The sequence below is a fragment of the Sorex araneus genome, chromosome 1 (genome assembly GCF_027595985.1).
Source record: "Sorex araneus isolate mSorAra2 chromosome 1, mSorAra2.pri, whole genome shotgun sequence".
NCBI classification, from domain to species: Eukaryota; Metazoa; Chordata; class Mammalia; order Eulipotyphla; family Soricidae; genus Sorex; species Sorex araneus.
Window position 1 is genome coordinate 128,796,728 of NC_073302.1, and position 15,182 is coordinate 128,811,909.

The following is a 15,182-nucleotide window of genomic DNA, read 5'->3' on the forward strand; positions in this document are numbered from 1 at the left end:
AACTTCAGTTTTTAATGCAAAGGATTCTTGCTGTATTTCTAACAAGATAGGTATTAGCACACTCATCTAGAATAAATGAAAGAATGAATATTGCATATTTGGGGGATTTGTATTTCTTTATTCTGGGCTACCAGCATTTTTATTTTTGTTTTGTTTTTTATTTGGGGGGCCACACTTGGAAGTTTGTCAGGGCTTACTCCTGGCTCTGCACTGAAGGATCACTCCTGGTAGTGCTCGGGGATCATCTGGGTATCGGGAATAGAACTTGGGTTAGCCACATGCAAAACAATTGCCTTACCCACTGTACTGCTATTTTAGCTCCTGGCCTACCAGCTTTAGTATCTAAGTGAAATTATAAAATTACGTAAGGTAGAGTCTGAAATGTAATTTCAGGGCAGATCCTGGCAAGAAATAGATATGGCTAAAAAAGATTCAAGATTCTTTAACAAACATTCTTTAACAAACAAGGGGATACACAGAAGTGCAGGTGGGTTAAAGTCAGTGACAAGGCATCTTGAGGAACAGTGACAGTAGATGCAATAGAGGCTGTTAAGCCCCTGGGGCCTCAAGCAGCAGCAGAGGACATGCTCTAGTTCTGGGGAAGCAGCAGTTATGAGGGAGGTACCCTCTAACACAAGCTAGTGACTTCCCTAGGGACCTTCCTCTGCCAGAACACAGGGATTGTGGGAAAGCATTCTTGAACTCTCTTTCAACATTCAATTCTCCAATGCTGAGATCCAATAAAGAGTCAGTTAGCAAAAGGACCTGAAAATTCAGTTCATAGCTATCAGTCTTCTGAGATGTATGAGGAAAGAAAGATCAAGAATGGAATATTAAAAGAAAAGAGCTGAACAGATAGAAAATTTTATTATGGAACCCCAAGTAAAATTAGTATGCTTATGGGATTCAGGCTTTAACCTCAGTGGTTTGTTATATCACCTTTCTGAGACTCTCTTCCAAATGCTCGATGTATGTGAGTGCTTTATGTGCCTCACTATAGTCATACTTGCTGGTTCTTTGGCCTGTTCAGGTCTTACCACTCAAGTCTGTGTGTAGTCATGGGACTTAGAAGGCTGACCCTGTAGTTCTTGATGGAAGAAGGTCCAGAGAGAAAGAAAAAAGAAAAATTAAATAAATTGAGAGTCTCAGTAGGAAGTATTCATAGTGATAATATCTGAATGGTGAGGAACCTTGAAAAGAGTTGGGTAGATGTGTGCTGAAAATAGACGAAGGACCAAACATGATGGCCTCTCAGTATCTGTATTTCAAACCATGATACCCAAAAGTAGAGAGAGTAAGAAAGATGGTGCCTGCCACAGATCAGGGGGCGGGATTGGGATGAGGGTGGTGGGAAGGATACTGGGAACATTGGTGGTGGAAAATGTTCACTGGTGGAGGGATGGATGTTTGAACATTTATGAATGAAACTCAAACATGAAAGCTTTGTAACTGTATCTCACAATGATTCAATTAAAAAAATTAAATTAAATCAATAAAAAGAGACAGGCAGATAAAAATGAGTCTGAGACAATCTCACAGATCTGTGGTTATGTTCTGCCCACAGTTTCTGGGATCTACTATCTCCTGGAGCCATTTTTTGTGGATGGGGTTGGTTTATCCTATTACTGTGAACCTCAAGATATGGTTGTTTTTAGTGTGGACAGGGGCATTCCCTATCTTACCCTCTTCCAACTGGAAGTTTATGTCTGCTATTGCTGTTGCTTCATCAACTTGAAAGGAGAAAAATATTTTAAGAAAGGAAAAAAAGCTATAGTTCACCGTAGAGTGGACTATATGTCTGGATTGTTACTAGATGGGAATTGATTAAAATTATTCCTGTAACTCTCCATTCTCAGCTGACAGCAGGGAAATGTCCCTGCTGCATCGTTATTCCATAACTCACGTCTTAGGCTCTTCAGGCACCAAAACAAAATGCCACAGTATAGTTACAATCAGTGGGCATTTGTTACTCGCAGTTCTGTAGGCTGCAAGTTCAAAAACAGGATGTTATTAATCTGTTATTAACAGATTAATAACAGACAGAGTACAGGACCTCTATGTCTCTTTGTGTGTGGTTTTGGGGATCAAATCCAGGCCACAAACTTACAAAGCAAGAGCTTCATTTGGAGCTGTGTTTCTGGCCCCTGTTATTTACTTTCAGAGCCTCCCAAGCAAGTGCTCCAAGGCCTGAGGAGTTGACTCTGAAAGCATTCAGGAGGTCACTCCCAGTGGTAATCAGGGGATTGTGTAGCACCTGGGATCCAAACGGGGGCCACCACATGCAAGACTTGTTCTCCAGCCTTTGAGCCATCATCTAAACCCTCTGGGATTCTATAAATAAACAAGTCCTATTCATTATGACTTCAATTTTGTGAACTCATCACCTCTAAGATATCCCACCTTGTGGGCAGGAGTGGTAGTACAGTGGGTAAGGCTCTTGCTTTGGATATGGCTGACCCAGGTTCGATCCCTAGCACCATAGATGTTTCCCCAAGCACTGCCAGGAGTGATCCTGGTGGTAGCCAAAAGCCAGAAATGTCCCACCTCCTAATAACACCACTCTTGGGTGTTAGGATGGTCATGATAGGAATTTTAGGTGATATAGATATTCAGGTCATAGCAGTTTATTGTCTTATTTTTCACTCTGTTACTAAATTGTACTTTGGTTTGAAAAAATTCCAGCCCAGGCGAATTCTAGCTTTTTGCTTACCCATGCCTGAGAGCTCATGTGACTGGAGAAAATTCTCACCATGCTGGCTAGTTTCAGTTAGATGCATGACCACCAAGATCACAGAAGAGGTCTAGGAATTGGCTGTGGCACTGTGGCACCTGAATCCATTTACTTCCCTGCTCTTCACACAACTATCTTATGCCCCTCCTCTTTTAACAAGCCGCTAACACTTTCTTCTTATTACCTCTGTGCAAATGACTTTTCTTCCTATTTATCTGCATAAACAAAACAGAACAAAAATCCAAGGCAGCTGGACGAGATCGCAGAAGTGGTGCTCATGCTGCCTATGTGTATCACAGAATCAGTGTTTGTAAGCTTTGCCTCTGTCGTGCTAATAAAGAATATCACAACACTCTCCACTTGGAACTTGCAGTCCCTCTTGCCTTCTACCCAGGAAAATTACCGTTACAATTCTCTACCCTTCCCTGTTATCTATTTTTTCTCTCTGTGAAAACAATTGTAATGTCCCAATATTAAACCAAAAATTAAAATATAATAGATTGTTGATGCTGTGCATTTCTTTAGTCTCTGTCTCATTTTTTTCTCTTGAGAGAGAATATTCTATACTCTATTGAAGAGGCAGCAAATAAAATAGCAAATTAAAACTGGATATAGAGCATATATAGAAGGTAAGATGCTTTCCTTATCTGCCATTTTTCTTGATTCAAATCCCAGGCACTATGTATGCTTGGTCTCCTGAACAAAAAGCCAGGAATAAATCTAGAGCACTGCCAGATGTATCCCAATACCACTAGTCATCTCCCCCAAAAGAAAGGAAAAGGGTAACTGGTCTTGGCCATTGACAAACATGTTCATCTTCTCCTGGTAACTAAAATAAGTAGCAAATTCTAAATCTTGATCTTCTTTGACCTGTTTGAGCTCTTTTCTACTTCCTCCCCAGGGAAGTTTTTTTTCTTATCTTCCTCAGAGCTCACAGGTATGTTTCATAAAGCTCTCTTTACCATTTCCACTCATACCCTCAACCTCTGACTATTTGAAGCACCCAGAAACCAGACCTCCTAGCTTCTATTGTTGTTTCCCTTTGCCTTCTTAGACCCTATTCCCCATTCCCATAACTTCAAAATCCAAGCTTTTGTGCTAAGAATTAAATTTTAGGTCCACAGCTTTTCATATATATATATACATACAAATATATATATGTATGTATATACATATGTGTGTATATATATATATAAATATGGAGTGATAGCACAACCAGTAGAGTGTTTGCCTTGCATGCAGCCAACCTGGGTTTTATTCCTCTTCCCTCTCGGAGAGCCCAGCAAGCTACCAAGAGTATTCTGCCCACACAGCAGAACCTGCCAAGCTACCCATGGTGTATTCGATATGCCAAAAACAATAGCAACAAGTCTCACAATGGAGACATTACTGGTGCCCACTCGAGCAAATCAATGAACAACGGGACTACAGTGCTACATGTATGTACACACACACACACATATATATAAATGCCTGTATCTTAGGTGCTAGTAGACAATATTTTGTGGGAATTCAACTACATTTTTACCCTTGTAACTTTAAATTATATTTCTGCACTATAAACTTCTTCCAAATTAATCTCCTCCTAAGCTCTGGCCATATCTATTCAACTATTGTGTTGAAATACATACTTGAGTGCCTTCTAGGCACTCAAGATATATTTCTGACTTGGATTCTTCTTATTGATCATTTTCAACCATTCTCATCTCAGTTGATGATACTTGAGAATCTTTAGTTGCTTAGGCATATATAGAATCCATGGGCTTTACCCTTTCTCTCATTTTCCAAACCAGTCAGCCAGTCCTACCTCTTTACATAGCATTTGCACTTTGATTTTCTGGTCCAAGCCAGTGCCCTCTCTCACCAGGATTATTGAAATGACTTGTCTGTGATCTTCTGTTCTCCTTCAGGGTTAATTCATCCTGTCCGTCACCTAACCCACCAGTTGATTTTCTGCAGACAGTAACAATAAGTCTCTCAATGAGAGATGTTACTGGTGCCCGCTCGAATAAATCGATGAGCAACAGGATGACAGTGACAGTATCATTTAATGTCACCGCTCAAAATTTTCTAGTGTTTTTCTATTTCAACACCTTTGTGATGTAGTTCCCTGTAATTCTTGGAATGTGGAGTCCATCGAGCTGACCCTACAGTGATCACAGAGGGAATTGCAGCTGTCCTGAGCTGAGAGCTGCGTAGGTGGGAGGGAGTTTATTTCTGGGGAATCAATCTGATGCAGGTGCACAGTTTAATTCTCTGAAATAGAGCAAACTACTGTGCTGCAGCCAACCTGAGGGCCTCCTGCTTCCCTGTTAAGGTTTGAAATTTTTTATTGCTATTCTGGTTCCTTTTGCTGAGAAGAAAAAATCTTGACTCTGTGTCATATCAACACTTTATCCTACTATTTACCACCATGACCTAATGGCTGTTGAAGGAACACATGTTGTAACAGAGCAACCTGTTTGTCTCACTGTATGTCACACACACTGTCATCTTGGCTATTTCTCAGATGTGTCAAGGAAAAACTTACCTTCAGGCTTTTGCACTTGCTCTTTTCCCACCTGGAATGCTCTCCTCCAGTGTCCTCCTGCATTTCTTCATCTCTTTCAAGGTTTTATTAAGACATTTCCTTGACAGCCCATGTTGAAGTACAACACCCTTAACCCTCTCCAGACATTCTTTCCTATACGTCATTGTTTATTTTTCTCTGTAGTGCTTATCATTGTCTGATCCAGATTACTTATATACTGCCTGATCCATATCCATTCCTGAGCTTATAAAGGAGGCAAAACAACAGTGATTTTTTTTATTTGTTTTCTTTAATGCCTTTGTTGTTCTCTGCTACATCTTTGATACCCAGAACTTGGTCTAGCAATGTGCAAAGCATAAATGATTGAACCTCAAACTCCTTTACAATTTCTCTAAATGTCTTTCTTACCTAGAGAATAGTCCATCTTCCTTTATTGCTTTTCTGATATTTTTCTTTTGTTTCAATGTGCATGTGATAGGGAATGGTGAATTTTATTCAATCTGGTTTTATGTTTTCCTTGAAATTCATATGATTTGCTTACTTTTTTAATACTACTATATCATCCCCAGGGAGGTTGAACCATGCAAAAGCTTAACGTTTCAGGAATCGATTCAGGGAGCTAGTCTGGAAAAAGAGTGTGATGTAACTTCTATTTTGTTTGTACTCTTTTACCTTCAGAAGCCCTACTAGCTCCCATCCAGGGACCGTCAACTCTCAAGCAAGCAGTGACATATGGAGCCCATGGGATTTTCATAAAATAATCCTGTGCTTTAGCTGCTATGAATTGCTAGATTACAACATTTTGATGGGAATCAAAATTGCCACGCCCACTACCATTCTTGGAGTATGTCCAAAATTAAAAGAGTCAGACCATGTTCCACAGTGACGGTCATGGTGCAGGTGTGTGCTGGTACTGCAAAGATGCAGACAGGGAGTGAGTTTCTCCCATGGTGCAGAAGAGGCTGCATGAGGGTGGAGATTGGGAAAATTGGGAGAAAGGAGTTAGGAGGGTATACAGGAATCAACATGTTAAAAGGCACAAAAATGGGGCAGGTTTCTGGTTCAGGGACATGTTTGGTGAATTATTCAGTATGGTAGGGGGAATCCAGTAGGGTAGGGCAGGCTGAAGAGAGAGGTGAACCATGAAGAGTCTGGACTTGATCCAGCTAGGAGGTTTGAGGTTATTTGACAGATCTAGTCTCCCCACCTCTCACATTTTCCTGTCTGGCTTCTTGAAATTGTCAACCTTAAGCTTATGGGACTAAGAACACACCTGCCTTCAGTATTTAGATGCACACCTGGCAGATATAAAAAAAATAGATCAGGCCTCATTTTCTCAACAATAAAAATCATTCTGTATCTAAACCCTTAAGTACTATAAGGGCCTTGCCCTTAACCAGCAAGTTGTTCACCAGCCATGCTATGCAAACCATGAGTTAATACAAGTCAGAGCACCAGTTGGTACTAATATTCTTTGACATCAGTTCAGAGTTTTGACACATTCTCTTTCTTGGGTCCATCATAGGTGGCTTCCATCAATTCTGCTTCACCTGCCAACTTGTGGTGGTCTCACTTGCAAATAGATTGAGTACTCAATATTTTTTACTTAGGTATCCTGAAGAATGGAGAATGTTTTTCTTTTTCTTTTGCAAGGAAAAGTTCTTTTAGTCTCCAGTATCTCAAGAATATTAAGACCCTTAATGAACAATAGTGCACTCCATTTCACTGAGAGTTTGTAACAACTCAAAGGAAGAAAGTCACAGGGACACATGATGGGGAAAGCCAAGTGTTAAGTAAACACTCTTATAAAGGGTCTTCCTTGATCAAGAGCACAGAATTCAATTGTAAAGGAGTATTTAGGCCATAAGCACAGAAAATATAATGTAACATAGCATGTGCTACCTTACACATAGCAGCCCTTGATAAATATTTTCCAAATCATCCTGAGTTGCTCCTTCTTTACAAGATCTCAGCAGAGTTCCATAGAGACTTCAAATCTCTTCATTTCTAGAAAACCAAAGATCAACTGCCATGGAAAATGCAAATCCAGAATGCAACTTTGCCTTCCTGGTAAAAACAGAGTTTTACTTGCCTTGAAGTTTATTTTGGCAGAGATCAGGATTTTCTTTCATGCTGATAGCCACTGTTTACGACTGTTGTTATCATGTTTTTCCTTCTTCATTTTCTGGTATACTCTCTTTCTTTTGTTAAACATGGTCAGTTTCTGAAAGGAATCAGCTTGATAAGGTTTTTGTTTTGCTTTTGGTAAAAAATATTACACCCATCTTTTTTCATTGGATGGGTGGTTGTGATTGTGCTCTGTTCCATCTCAGTACTGTTGGCTTCTGTGTATCAGAGGAGAGTTGTTTAGAGGAAAGAAGAGTGATGGTGGACACGGGTTGAGGTCTCACTTGTGATTTCACATGGCGGTGGCAGCAAGACTTAATTTAGATCCCAGTTCCATTCTGTTAGATTTAGTCTGTAGCTTGCTGGAACTTAGTCTTGCTTTAACACAGAGTGCATACAACAGAGTTAGCCAAGGATTGTGCACTTCACTAAACTGTGACTGTTTTTCTAGCTGAAGATAATTTAGTGAGTGGGCCAGTAAGGACATAGTTGAGTCAGAGAGACTTGGGAGCGTGGAGAATAGTAGCAATCTTTCTATTTCTTCAGCTTTAACACAGTCTATAAATTAGCTCACTAGGTGTATTGATCTTGTAATATTTTCACTTTCAATGTCCATCAAGTTTCTTGGTTTAAACATAAGAACTAAATTAAGTTTTTCTTAATCCATGAAATGAGTAGCAATAATAAATGTTACTAGAAACAAAGACTTTAGCTGGCTTTCTTTTGGAGCAGGTATAGAAAGTAATTGGACATTATGGAGTTTATTTTTGTTGTTTTATTTATTTTCTGTTTCTTCATCTGGGTCATTATAGACTCTTAATGAATTTTTATTCCTGACTTTTGTTATTGTATGGTACACATTGGAGAAGCAAAAGGCCTGAAAGTGGTACAATTAACATGAAAAGCCATCATAAATTTCTCCGGTGATTCCCACCATAATTTTTCTCTTAAAGACATTTTAGTAAAGTGAGAATTGTGTGGCGACATTTCTCAAGAATATGTAAAATTGGGGGCTGGAGAGATAGCACAGCGGGTAGGGCGTTTGCCTTGCATGCGGCTGACCCGGGTTCAAATCCCAGCATCCCATATGGTCCCCTGAGCATGGCCAGGGGTAATTCCTGAGTGCAGAGCCAGGAGTAACCCCTGTGCATCGCCAGGTGTGACCCAAAAAGAAAAAAAAAAGAATATGTAAAATTAAGTTTAATTACCTCTTGTTTGTTGGTTGGTTGGTTGGGTAGCCATACCTCCTGGCTCAAAGGGCTTACTCATGATTTTTCTGCTCAAGATTCACTGCTGACAGTGCTTGGGGGACATTATTCAGTGCCAAAGATTAAACCAGAGTTAATATTGTGCAAGGCAAGTGCCTTAACCCCTGAACTTTTTCTTCAGCCTGAAGAGTAATTTCTTACATATCAATGCTATTATCCCACTTAATGCCTAACAGCTTGTCTTTATAATAAACACTAAAGCCAAAATCCCCTCCGAGAGGGAGCTCTGCACAGTGGCCAAGGACTCTAGAATCACATGAGATCCTGGTTTCGCCACATCCCACTTCTACAACCTTGGGCTTCAGGCTCCTCTTTTGAAATATAAGATGACTAAGAGCTTTTTCAAAAAAATGTGAGAACAGGAAACACATATAAAATACTCCAAACTGTATTGTACTCTGTAGGGAAAAGAGGGAGAAAACAATGACAGAAAAGAAACAAGGCAGCTGGAAGTGAAAGGTGAAGGGAAGTGAGAGAAAGCTAAAGAAGGAAAGCAGAAGAATCTCAAATACAAAATAACTGTTTCTGACTCTCCCTCCAAATAACATATGTGGACTTGCTTATGTGACTTTTGAAAAGCCTTGATTTTCATCAGCAAAATATGGAAACATTGAATCCAGAGGTTTAAACTATATGATTTTGGTTCTGGCCTATTTTCTTGTGCCCTCTGAAGTCAGATTGGTCCCCTTTTGACATAGGCAATGAATTTTCTATTCAGGTGGTTGGGGCAAATGTTGAAATTTTAGGGTTTGCACTTGGTTGCCAGAATGTGCAATTATGTACCAGCGGGTGTCAGTTTAGCTTTTCTTTTTTTTTCCTTTCTTTTTTTTTTCAGAAAAAGTAGTTGTTTAATATTTGCTTTGTATAGTTTTGTTTTGTTTTTTAGACCACACCTGGTGTTGCTTAGGTGGTACTCTCAGCTCCATGCTTGGTGTGTGTGTGTGTGTGCGTGTGTGTGTGTGTGTGTGTGTGTCTGTGTTGGGGTGGGGGATTGGGTGGCATCACTCCTGGCTGAAATCAGGGAACACTGTGGGGTCAGGACTCAAATCCAGGCTCCTGTATGCAATGCATGTGCTCCAGCCCACTGAACTATTTCTCCATCTTTAAGTTTGAGATTTGTGGGTATCTTTTTTTGTTGTCCTGCCCTGGCTTTTGTTGCATAATTTTGGCATGTAGCTGCTGAACTATTGGTGAGCTCATTAGGTGTCTGTTATGTAAAATTTCATCTTCTTGGAGCAAAAGAGAACCCTTGATTATACATAGCTCTTTTCTCCATGAACAGTAACCATGAACTTAATATCAATAAACTAACTAGAGGGTAAAAGAATGAATTTTGAAAAGATATCATAAGGAGAGTTTTCCTTTTAGAGTTTTCCTTTTGTAAAATCTGAACCAAGCCTTATCAAAGTAAATTAATCTTGAAGGACTAGGATGTGGCTTAAAAGTCAGAGCATTACCCCGGTTCACTCCTGAGCCCATACCCGCTCCTCCCTAGCACCACCAGCATGTCCTCCCCTGAAAAGAACCCTGCATTTTGAAATAATACCCAACTCTTGGGCTCAAAGCTGTAGGAGGAAGAAACATGCTTCTATTGTTCACACTGTAATCTTTGTACCTAAATCAGTACCCAGCTCATAGTAGGAACTCAGTAATCATTGAGTGAGTGGCTATAGTATTTAAGTTAGCAGGCTGTTCCTTCACTTAACTAGTCATAGGGAAACAGTATGCATCTGGAAACTAAAATCTAAATCCTTAGACTTATAAGTAATGTAATATCATAACTTCTTCTTGGTCAGGACATATTTCTTATATTTAAATTAAAAGAGAAAATCATTCTGCAAAAGAAACAAAGTGAATGTTCTGTAGTTGTATTGTTTTGACATCTGCAGCAAATTTTTAATGAAAATTTACCAAATCCTATTATTTAAAATGTTCATGTTTCTTGGTGGTATTGTTCATTATTATTCATTCAGACTTAAAGTAAAGTGAGGTTATAATCCTCTCATAATTGACATAGAATTTTTATTAAAATGCCATTTTCCAGAACATTGGTGTGTACTTTGAGAGCTTGCATGTTTCTCTTAATCCTGTACCCTGCTGCCATTGCAAATTCTAAGGATCAAATGAGGTCTTATTCTCTTCTTGGTATTCTTTTGGCCATTTTCGAAAATGACTGTCTATTCATGAAACTGATTCAATTCTCTCAGTTCTTTACACTTTTAGACATGGAAATGTATGGATACAAGAGAAAGATTCACAGTTGATTAGCAAATAATTTGAAGGCTATTATATTAACAGTGAAACTTTGTTTTGTTAAGTACATTTGTGGTAAGTGTGTTATTGTTCCTCTTTTTTACCCTTTGCAACTCAATTCAAGCAACATATGTATCTGAGGGAAACATATGCTTAGGAAACTTTCTTGGTAATATTAAGGACATGTGCAAAAGGAATAAAGAGATGTGTTCTCTATCCAGGGCACTGTAAAAATTAACATTGGTGGAGAAAAAGGTTCAAAGAGAAGTAAAAAATTACGGTGCTTTCTCTTGGCAGATTAACTACATCTTCATCAACTTTTCCCTGCCTCAGAGAGCACACTTGGAACGACTGAAGCAGGGAGCCCATCTAGCCTTGGGATTGCCATCTTCCTTCCAGTGTGAGTGGAATATTGTATCATCTTTCCTGACTTTCCCTGCCATTAGCATACTCAACCTCGATGAATAAATTTTAGTTGAGGGAGGCAGGGAATTTTGGCATTCACCAGGAACTAGTTGATATTTGATCTGCCCACTAGAGAAACAGGAGAAAGAATGACTCTAGAACCCTGAAACTCTAAACACAAATAAAAAATTTTAACTGAAAAATCCACTCAGAGTCAGTAAGAGGAGTTGAACTCTGTCAATCGTGTGACTTATTTTTGGCACAGAAGGAGTCAGAGACTCTTGTGGTCTAATCTGGAAAGAAGCACTAACTCTCTGTGTCACCTTGGCAAATTGGTTCATCTCCTTGTGCTGTCGTGCTTGGTCCAGCTGTTGGATGGGATGAAAGCAAGACCTCACTGAAACCAGATGCTGCCTCTCTGAAAAGCTTTCAGCAATAAATAATATCATATATACTTTGTTCTTGGCAGCATACACTGAACTGTTATAACCTCCTGTTTTCACTTGCTTCTAAATTTCTGGAAATTTCTCCTTTGGGCTTGAATTTTTTCCATGCTTGTCCACAATCCAGAGCATTTTGGAAAGTGTGACCAAAATTTCACTTAGCTGGGATTTTTTTTTCCCTGAATGATGATAGAATAAGGGCAATGCATTGTTTTCAGCTCACGAAGTAAATTTCAGTATTCATTGGTATACCACATAAAAGTGGCTGAGCTGCTACATTAAAAAGTGTTTAGTAAAATAATCATGGTATTGCAAATAATGCTTACAGAAGATAAATTTATGTTGCTGAATGCATCCTTCTGCCTTTGAGCAAGACCACACACAATCTGTCCTTACGTGAAAAAAAAACTCTATTCTAGATTCAAAGATAGCAAGGAGAAAGATACCATGTATTTTCTCAGTAATCCATCTTTACTTACCAAGATGTAACCAACCATGATCAGTTGTCATCCATTTTCGTCATTTGCTTCATATAAGTCTGCTTCCTTAAAAAAACTTTTTATAACGTTCTGGTATTGACCTCTTGTCTGTACTCTGAATTAAGCTGGCCAAGTCCTTCAGGTGACTTTCAGAGACACCGTCTCTAACTCTTACTGCACTTGTAACAACATATGCAAGTGGTAAATTCAGTTCCACCTGCTCTGTCTGTCACCCTCTAGACTGATTGTTCCATTAAGGTTGAACCCATGACTATTTTATTCACCATTGTCCCTGATGCATTTAAATCAGTGCTGAACATATAGTAGGAACTTGGTGATGAATGAATTAAATGACCATGAATACAGTGTTCTTGTTGACATTTGCTCATAGATTTGCCCATTCAGACATGCATGCATGCATGTGTTCAAGTGTTACTGAGTATCTACTTTATGCCAAGCATTGCTGGGAATCTATCCTATATTTGGCAGATAACACAGAAGTTCTTGAGAATTTATTACATACACACTCAAACAAAATAGTTATTTTATTTATTTTATTCTTGTTCTCTCTTTGGGATATTGTGCTAATAAAGCTAAAGCCAGTCTCGAATTTACCATAAATATCTGTTGTGATAGATACTGAAGAGAAAACAATTAAGACACAATCTCATCCAGAAAGACACTGTAGGTTAACAGTGCTAAGATGAGTCCTAAAATAACTATTATATGAGGCGAAATTTTAAAAAATTATCAAATAGGAATCACTTTACTTCAAAACAATTTGTCCGGTTTTTTGTATAAAAACAAAACAGGAAAAACTTTATTGTGTTTTGTTTCTGGTCAGAGTTCCCAAAATAGTAAGCAGTTTGTTACAATTCTTCTCAAGACCATATCCTGCCATGTCCTTTCTCTGTGTGCTCTCAGCTGTGAGAAATTGATCAAATCCATGAGTACTGGAGATTAAACCGGAATGAAGCTCAAGCTCTTGACTTTAAAACTGTGAGCATCATTATTGTGTACAGACCGTTGAACCTCCTGATGTTTTTGGTTTTTGTCTAGAGTTCCTTGTTTTGCCCAAGATTTGAAGAACTTATTACAGGGATGTGTGTGCAACAATAAGTGATTAATTTGAGTCAAAATGGCAGACTAAGTATCAGTCACTAATCTGACCTAACTTTCATCCTGATCCCTACTCCTCCAAGCAAACTATCTCTTTGTTGGGATTATTTGTCCTTAGATTTTGGCATGACAGCCCTTCATGTTATTCAGCCTTAGCTCAACCGGAATATCTTCAGTGTCCCAGGGACAGGGACAGACACCAACTTCATCTCCATCATTCTGTCGCCAGGCTGTGCTTGCTTTATAGTTTCTTTATAGTTTCTCCAACTTGCTTATTTCTTTTGCGCTTGTTTACTTTTTATTGTCAGTTTTCTCCTATTTTAATGTCAGTTCCATCAAGCAGGACCTCTTTGGCTCTGGTTTTGAGTGTGTTGAAAAGTGTTTATAATAGGTACTCAAATAGGCTTCGTGAATGAGGAATTGGATGTGTGAATGGTATGGTGCTGACGGAAACAGTCAAGAGTCCTGTTATTCTCCTGAAGAAAACCACTTGCCAGAACATTACATGTTTTTGAGTATCATTGTTGTGCCCCTGTTACACACCTCTTCTTTACTTATGCAGTAGTGGGAGCTAGGAATTTGAAGAGCCATAACTTTTAGATGTAATATTGATGTCTGTACCATGTTACTTATACTAAAATAAATTTAAAGAACATAATGTCTAATATATTTATATGCATATATATTTTTTGGTCTAATGTAGAGTTATAGAGTTATAGTTGGTCACATCAGTACCATTTTGAGATTTAACCCATACTTACTATATAAGTAGGCCTTTCGGGGATCCAATGCACTGGCTTCCAAGCTTCAGTCCTCTAAAGTTTTTTATGCTGTAGATCTTGTCCGAAAACTTTTCCAACAAATTTTGATATTTGAAACTTTATTTAAACATTGTGATTTTCAGGAATGGAGCGATAGCACAGCGGGTAGGGCATTTGCCTTGCATGCGGCCGACCCTGGTTTGATTCCTTCACCACTCTTGGAGAGCCCAGCAAGCTACTGAGTGTATCCCACCCGCACGGCAGAGCCTGGCCAGCTCCCCGTGGCGTATTTGATATGTCAAAAACAACAAGTCTCACCAAGGAGATGTGACTGGTGCCTGCTCGAGCAAATCGATCATCTAATCGTTGTGCCATTAGATGGCACAACGTTCCATCTAATTTGCTGTGCTCTTACTGGCTGTCAGTACTGTGAAATTTAGATTTGTTGCATAGTTGCAAATGTGGCCGCACACTCCAGAAGCTGTGGATCTGGGATGATTCAGCATCTTGGAGTCTCTCCAAGATTTGTCATGGAGCTGGTGAATAATTTAAAGATTATCTTGTTGATGATTCTGACCTATCTAAAGCTTGTCTAGTTACACAGATCACTAAGGACACTTTTGGGACACATTTTTCGTATCACTTCTAGTTGAACTCTGTCTAAACATTTTTGTTTGTTTTACTGAGGAAACCTATTAATAGGGAAGAAAAACTGACTTCCTTTTGGTTACTTGAGAGATCTAGATAAATAAAATGTATCTCTATAGTTCTGATGGAACCAAAATGGAGCAAATGTGCAGTTTTAAAAAGTAGCTTGGAGTGGAAAATTTTTAGCTTATAAAGGGATCATTCAGCTATTTTTAAATAATTTTAAAAGTTTTAGTTGTATCCTCAAAAAACTTTTGACCCTAAGGAAAGAATAAACGCATGATCCTTCAGGACTTGATTTTGGGGGGTATTATGAACTTACTATAAGCAGGATTTTTTGAAGGGGGTAACATAGAGAGAACTTTTATTTAAAGACACCAGGCCAAAATAAACACTCCATTGTTCCATAGTTTTTTTT

General features: G+C 38.9%; 1 protein-coding gene across 4 annotated transcripts in view; it reads left to right on the plus strand.

Annotated features, from left to right (window-relative positions):
• GHR (growth hormone receptor) overlaps nt 1–15,182 on the plus strand; it is a 289,769-nt gene that overhangs the window by 86,163 nt on the left and 188,424 nt on the right. For 2 of the 4 annotated variants that reach the window (XM_055118192.1, XM_055118198.1), the window contains exon 2: nt 11,207–11,309. The exons of the other annotated variants lie outside the window; for them this stretch is intronic. The gene's annotated coding sequence lies outside the window, so the exon portion shown is untranslated. The remainder of the gene's footprint in view (nt 1–11,206; nt 11,310–15,182) is intronic. 4 annotated transcript variants of the gene reach the window in all.